This window comes from Saccopteryx leptura, chromosome 3, assembly GCF_036850995.1.
Source record: "Saccopteryx leptura isolate mSacLep1 chromosome 3, mSacLep1_pri_phased_curated, whole genome shotgun sequence".
Taxonomy (NCBI): domain Eukaryota; kingdom Metazoa; phylum Chordata; class Mammalia; order Chiroptera; family Emballonuridae; genus Saccopteryx; species Saccopteryx leptura.
Genome location: NC_089505.1, coordinates 169,294,666 through 169,302,819, shown reverse-complemented (window position 1 = coordinate 169,302,819; position 8,154 = coordinate 169,294,666). Strand labels below are relative to the sequence as shown.

The 8,154-nt window shown below is 37.0% G+C and overlaps 1 non-coding gene across 1 annotated transcript; it reads left to right on the top strand.

Moving 5' to 3' along the window:
- The first annotated feature begins 1,973 nt into the window (after positions 1-1,973).
- Positions 1,974-2,049, top strand: TRNAV-GAC (transfer RNA valine (anticodon GAC)). The gene has a single exon. It is a non-coding gene; the product is annotated as a tRNA-Val (tRNA).
- The last annotated feature ends 6,105 nt before the right edge of the window (positions 2,050-8,154 follow it).

Below are 8,154 nucleotides of genomic sequence, written 5' to 3'. Positions count from 1 at the left end.
GGAAAATTTGGAAGGCAAGAGAAACCTGGAAAACAGACATATACTGAAGGAAAAGATACAAATTATATCTGACTATAGTAAACTATACAATCAAGTAATATCTTTAAAATGCTTAAAAGAAAAGGAAAAGAATTATTTTCTCAGAATCCTATATCCGATCAAAATGTCTTTCAAAAAAAAGCAAAGAGCGATCTGCAGTATAAAAAGTGTTTTTTTAAATTTCTTCAAGGCCTGACCTGTGGTGGCGCAGTGGGATAAAGCGTCGACCTGGAACACTGAGGTCGCCGGTTCGAAACCTCGGGCTTGCCTGGTCAAGGCACATATGGGAGTTGATGCTTCCTGCTCCTCCCCCTTCTCTCTCTGTCTCTCTCTCTCTCGCTCCTCTCTCTCTAAAAAAAAAATCAATAAATAAAATTAAAAAAAATTTCTTCAATAATAAGGTATATGATAACTGAAAGAGACTTGAATCTACACAATAAAATTAAATCTGCAGATTATTAAAATAAAAGTAAATGTAAAAACTATTTTTCTCATTTTAGTAGCTCTAAAAGGTAACTGTCTAACTTAAAAACAGTAATAACAAATTGAGGGTTTATAGTGCAGTATAGATAAAAGTAAAACATATGACAATGACAGCTAGAAAGTTGAAAGAAAGAGAGACAGACTGATAGTATACTATTGTAAGGTTTCTGTGAGGAATGTGAAGCAGTGTAATATTACGTGAAGAGAGATTGTCATTATTTAAGTATACATATTGTAAACACAAGGAAAACAACTAAGAAAGTCTTTAAAAGAAGTGTAAATAATAAGGCAAATTGTGGCAATAATTGGAATTTTAAAAAATAATTCAAAAGTAGACAGGAAAAAGAGAAAAAGCAAAGAATAGTGGAACTAGCCACTAGCAAAATGGGAGCTATCATCCTAACCATATTAATTATTATAGTAAATGTAAAAAATATAAATACACCATTTAAAAAATGAAGATTGCCAAATATAGTAAACAATTAAGACCCAACTGTGTACTATCTCTGAAAAACTCACTTAAAACCTAAAGATATAAATAGGTTAAAAGTGAAGGATAAAACTATACATATATATCTTGCAAACAAAAACTAACGAAGGCTGTGGTGGCTATACTAAGACCACACAAAGTAGAGTGCAAAACAATGATTATTACAAGGGACAAAAGGAGCATTAAACAATAATAAAAGACTCAATTCAATAAGACAAAATTATTCTAAATTTTTATATACCTATCAACTAAGCTTTAAAATGCATAAAGCAAAAATTAATAGAGCTGAAAGGAAAAATAGAGACATCCACAATTATAGGTGGTGACTTTAATGATGTCTATTGGCCATGGTATGTCCTCTTTGGAGAAATGTTTATTCAGGCCCTCTACTCAGTTTTTAATAGGTTTGTTTGAGGTTATTTTGGCATTGAGTTGTATGATTTCTTTATTGATTTGGGATACTAACCCCTTATTGGATTTGTCATTGGTGAATATCTTGTACTAATTTGTAGTTGGTGTTTGCATTTTGTTGATGGTTTCTTCTGCTATGCAAAAAAATTTTAGGTTGATGTAGTCCCATTTGTTTACTTTTCTTTGTTTCCCTTGCCTAGGAGATAATCAGCAAAAATATTGCTAAGAAAAATGTCAGAGATTTTACTGCTTATGCTTTCTTCTATGAATGTTATGGCTTTGAGTTCTACATTTAACTCTTTAAATTATTTTGAGTTTATTCTTGTATATGGGGTAAGAACATGGTGTAGGTTTTTTGGCTTTTGTTTTGGTTTTGGATGTATTTATCCAATTTTCTCAAGATCATTGATTAAATAGACTGTCTTTAAACCATTGGATGTTCTTGTTTCCTTCATCATATAAAAATTGACCATGTTGGTGTAGGTTTATTTCTGAGCTCTCTATTATGTTCCATTGACCTACATGTCCGTTTCTATGAAAGTACCATGCAGCCCTGGCTGGTTGGCTCAGTGGTAGAGCATCAGCCTGACATGCAGGAGTCCCGGGTTCGATTCCCGGCCAGGGCACACAGGAGAGGCGCCCATCTGCTTCTCCACCCCTCCCCCTCTCCTTCCTCTCTGTCTCTCTCTTCCCCTCCCACAGCCGAGGCTCCATTGGAGCAAAGTTGGCCCGGGTGCTGAGGATGGCTCCATGGCCTCTGCCTCAGGTGCTAGAATGGCTCTGGTCACAACAAAGCATCGCCCCAGATGGGCGGAGCATTGCCCCCTGGTGGGCATGCTGGGTGGATACCAGTCGGGCGCATGCGGGAGTCTGTCTGACTGCCTCCCTGTTTCTAACTTCAGAAAAATGCAAAAAAAAAAAAAAAAGGAAAGAAAAGAAAAGAAAGTACCATGCTGCTTTGATTACTATAGCTTTGTAGTATAGTTTGATGTCAGGTAGTGGGATACTTCTGACTTTGTTCTTCTTTCTCAAGATTGCTATGGGTATTTGGAGTCTTTTGTGGTTCCATATAAATTTTGGGATCATTTTTTCTAGTTCTGTGAAAAATGTGTTTGGTATTTTAATAAGGATTTCATTAAATCTATATATTGCTTTGGGCAGTTATAGACATTTTAATGATGGCAATTCTTTCTATTTGTATCTTCTCAAATTTGAAAGATTTAATATTATTAATATGTTGATTTTTAACAAACAGATTTATCAATTCATCACAATTCAAGTTAAAATCCCAGCAGAATCCTCTGTAAAATCTGAAAGCTGATTCTAAAATGTATGTGAAGAATCAAAGGAACTTGACTCAATTTGAGACAACTCTGAAGAACCATCTGGTTTTCCAGCTCCTTGTAAGATGAGGTGAGACCATTGCAACTGCACTGTGGGGCAGCTTTGCCTTTTGCCCAGTCCTGCCTTCCTTATTTCCTCACAGGTTATCTAATGAGACCAAACCCCAGTGAGCTTGCTATATACAAGTCTTCACCTCAGAGTCACTTTTTAGGGAATCCAATCTAATTCAGCAGATTTGAATAAGTTTCTATAAAGAAAATGGTAAGTGTTTAAGAGATGATTTGATTTTTTTTTTTAATCAGACCAATGTGACACTGAATATGTGTCGTGTCTATTTAGGAATATTATCTAGAGTTTAGTTCTAATTATTAAAGAAGCTTATAAAAATTTATCTATGCACTACATGATTACATTTATATAACTTCATTTAAATGACAAAAATTATAGAAATGGAGAAGAGATTAGTGGTTGCTGAGGGCTAAAGGGAGGAGGACAGAGCAGGTGGGGGAGTAGAGTTGGCTATAAAAGAGCAAGGAAAGAATCCTTGTGGTGATGGACAAGTTTGCTGTCATGACTGTATCAGTGTCAGTATCCTGGCTGTGATAATAAACTATAGTTTTGCACAATGTTACCGTTGGAAAAGACTGGGGCCAAAGAAACATGGGATCTTTTTGCATTGCTTCTTAACACTGCACGGGAACCTACAATTATCTCAAAATAAAAGGTTTAATTGAAAAAGGAAAAAAGATATGTACATTAATGGAAAGCTTTTCAAAAACTAAGCTTGAGTGAAGTTATTCTAGCATAGTTATAATACACAGGGGAAAATTAAAAATAATACGAATGATCAGACCTTCGACAAATTATAGTTTACTAGTTTCCTTAGGAGGCTCATGAAATCTTCCTTTGGTCACAGAGGTAGATATTCTCTGACCACAAATTTTAGGATGGCTTTATGAATCTAAAAAAAGTAAGAATAACTAGTTGGAGTCATCTAAGGTACACATTTTGAATTTTCTTATGTCACTTAAAAAAAAACAAACCTGTCTGGCCTGTGGTGGCGCAGTGGATAAAGCATCGACCTGGAAATGCTGAGGTCACCGGTTCAAAACCCTGGGCTTGCCTGGTCAAGGCACATATGGGAGTTGATGCTTCCAGCTCCTCCCCCCTTCTCTCTCTCTATCTCTCTCTCCTCTCTTTCCCTCTCTCTCTCCTCTCTAAAAATGAATTTAAAAAAACCTATGACCCATATATCTACCTTATAAATGTTAATAAAAAAACAGTTTCTGAAAGTGATGCCTGTTTCTCAAAAGACCTTTAAACCAACAGAAATGGAGTTAAAACTGACTACAACTTCCATACTCAATCCTTAGACTTCTGAGAGTGAGTACAACATAATTTTTAAAGATGGTTATGAAGGATGGGGAAAAGACAGACAGAGAAAAGAGAGAGACAGAAAAGAGAGACAGAGATAGAGCTATCTAACTGAAATGAATTTAGCTTCTACTCAGTTCAAAATTTACTGTACATTAACAGATAAAAGGACTATTTACTGTTGTTTCTTAGAAAATAGCTCCTTATGTTTTATAAGTTAAAGATAATTTATGACACTAATTTTTTGAAGAACTTTAAAATAAATGGCTTAACCAGCATCAAAAGTATTGAATATTTGTATGATAAAATTTAACAAGATACTATGAAGATATATCCATACAATTGAATACTTGGTAACAGTTAAGAATAATGAATCAAGTTTCTGTAATCCAATTGAAAAGATCGCTAAAATATTTCAAGTGTAAATAGCAAAGCGAAGAACAATGTACACAGTATACATAAAAATAAATAATACATATACATAGAGCATCCTCTGGAAGAATATACAAGAAACTGATTTGTAGTAGATACTTCCTTAACAGTCCTGAAGTAAAGGAAAAAGGGAAATACAATTTTCACTTACAACTTCTTGGATCTTCAAATTTTGTACCATGTGTACATATTACCTTGAATAATAATTTTTAAATAAAGTTTAAAAAATATTGAACATGTGAATAAATGGACCATACACAACATTATCCATTTTAAATTACTACCAGTGAAGCGATACAAACAAGAACAGACTCTGAAGAAGAATCCCTGCAGCTAGAATCTGTTCTTTCCTGGTCACTGTGGCCTTGGGTGAGTTATTTAATTGTCTTATCCTCAGATTTCTATAAAGTGAGCTATCTAATGTCCCTCTTTAAGGGTTATCCAGTGGATTAAATGTAATCCATAAATAAAGCCCTATACAAAACATGCAATAAATAGCTATTTCCCTCATCCCTACTCTCTTTGTCCAAGTTATTGTGGCCCTGGGATACTGATGAACTAGAAGAATTACTCAGCAGTAATGCTCTGATAGGTGATAATGTTTTTGAATGTCAATAAAACATTGAGAACCCTAGTGGTGTTCCCTATACTTTTTCTATGTCCTCCATACACCCATGGCTGGCTATGAAGCACCTCAATCTTACTCAAAGTTCCATTAGAATTCTAGAGTAGATACTTAAAGACCTTGTCTTAGTTTGGGTTCCATCAAAAGCAGAGCCTGAGGCAAGGCCTTGTGCACAGGTGACTCCAGGAAGCAGGAATAAAGGAACCAGAAGAATAAAAGAATAAAGAACTAAAAACTCAAAAAAGGCTGCATTACTGAACTCCCCACATTGGGCACGGAGGACTTGATTTATTCAGGACTACTTGAGAAGCAACCTCAATGATCCCTGGAGTTGTTTACCCACCAATCAGGAGGCTGGAGCATTTATCCATTGGGTTCTGTCCCACATTGGTTAAGGGTTGACCTTGGAGGCATTAACATCCCAGCAAGTACAGGCCATACTTGCCTGGGGAAGGAGCAGGCTCTTTTGGCTTCAGGAGAGCCCTGGAGAAGAGAGCAGAAAGACACACAGCACATACATGAAGCCTGGCACCCTCAGCACAAGGTGAGTCTAAACTTGCATGGAACTGTCTACTGCAGCTATAGCTAAACTCAGTGGTGGGCTCAGGAGATATGACACGGGTGCCAGAGGCATTTGCTACATACGTCATCTAGAAAAATTTAGGCCATGTTACTGCTGCTAAAAGAACAAACATGCCACAATTGTCATCATCTTCTTTCTTGTCTTCCTTCTCGAATATGGCAGTAACAATTACATGTTTAAAGCTTGTGGCATTTCTTCAGTGATCCGAATGCTGGGAACAAACTTGTGCATATTTCTTTGACAGGCCTGAGGAGCTGAGCAGACCTGACATTGACTTCAGTGTATTCACTGCTCTTAATAGCTCTTATAACTATGCTCACTCTGCTTTAGAAAGTCGGCTGACTATTCCTATTTGGGACAGCTAATAAATGATAAAACAATAAATTTTACTTCCCAAGATCTAAAAATTACAGAATAAAAATGTTTTTAATCCACTGCAGTGCAGAAGCAGAGGAGAGGTGCCGTCCGCAGATCAAACAAGGCACTGTTTCTGGAGATGATAAAACCACTGAGAAAGGCTGCTGACCACGGGAGAGACTTCTCCGCTGCTTGCCCTTGTCTTGCTGCACGGGAACAGCCACAAACTATCTCCCTTGAGGCAGGTATCAGCAACAGGATGAGTAGCCACATTCCAAGCAATGAGACACTTGATATTTGGTTTATTTCTATATCATGATGACCATTCTTGGTAGAAAACTAACAGGTATTGAGAATTTACAGCTCCCAAAACACGTATTTCAGTGAGTCATTTTAACATATCCTTTTAATATCATCTACATTGTCATACCTCAGGGCTCCCTGTCTTCTGGCAGGAGATGTCTCTTGATCAAGAGTGTGGCCTAAACACTATATGTTTTTATAAAACCTGAGTTGCATTGCTTTCTCTTCTGTATTCGGTGACCCCCAGTGGTTATTACAAGGTTGCTTTCACTTCTTTGTCTTCTATATCTTATCAGTAGGAGGATGTTGGAAGAGCAAAGGTCAAAGGCAAGTCGGCCGCTAGAGGTTGCCTTTAATGTACAGAACCAATAGTGTCATGTGGCTGTATGTGGGACCAGGGGGCGGCTTTGAGTGTCAGGGCTAGGGCACTCTGTGAAGTGCATGGTTTTCTGGCCACTGTGCTATACACCAGAAACTAATATAGAATGATCTTGAAGGTGGACTATAATTGAAAAACTAAGTTTATAACCAAGTATGAAGTGCTGACCCTCACAACCAATCTCTCTGATCCAACAGAGGACCTGTGCAGATTAGGAGCACAGTGAGCAGCATAAAGAGGAGCGTGTGAGCAGTGGGCAAGACAACTAATCAACAGCAAAAAAAAAGAGAGTAAGAACCCCACATTTTCTTGGGTCTTCTGACTCTAAAACATATCCCCAGAATAAAGCCAGGAAAGCTGATTTCTACAGTGGAATTCTGATGAGGAAGACTCCTGGGTTGGGTGGAGGGCAGAGAAATGGAACAGTTCCAGGTAATTTAAAGGCCACAAAAAGCAACAAGGAGAGCTATACAACCATCCTAGCTGGGAGAGTTAGAACTATGGCCTCCCAAAGATGTCTATGACCTAATCCCCAGGATCTATTAATATGTTACCTCACACAGACAAAGGCAGCTTGCAGTTGTGATTAAGTGTTTGGAGATGGGAGCTTACCCTGGATTTCCAAGTGGGTCCAATATATTCTCAAGGGTAAAAGAGTCATCAAATTGAAAATAGAAAAACTAAGTTAAAGTCTACATATCAACATGGTAAGACCCCATAACCCCAGAGATTTGGCATCCAGATTTACTACTGCAAAAAAGGAGGTGAGGAGATCCATTTCTTGAATTGTTAACTAGCCTAAAAAATAAAAAAAAAAAGAACCACAGATTCTCACACTTTTTTATCCCCAGCACAAACACACAAAAAATAACCATCAGATCAATCTTACTCTATAGTGAAGCCACCAGGCTATAAATCCCAGTCACATGAATACCCAAAAATGAAGTTTCCAGTTATCTTCACTCTTTAATGGGAATCACAACCAAAAATCAACAGACAGTTGAGAAAAGTTAGGAGACTAAAACAACAGGGGTAAAAGGGGGCACTTAGTTGAGCTATGAGCAATTTAAGAAGACAATTTTTTTAAAAGTCAACACTTACTCTGAGAGATAAAAGATGTTGCACCACTGAAACAAGACTAGAATATTTTATCAGGAGAATTTAAAAATCATGAGATATTAAAATTAAGACTTTGGCAGCAGAAATGTTTTTTCAGTCAGTAAAAGAATCAAAAGATAAAGTTGGTGAAATCTCCCTGAAAGGAGAACAAAACAGTAAAATGATGGATAACAGGTGAATATCTAACTGACAGTCCAAGAAAAATAAAATAGAAA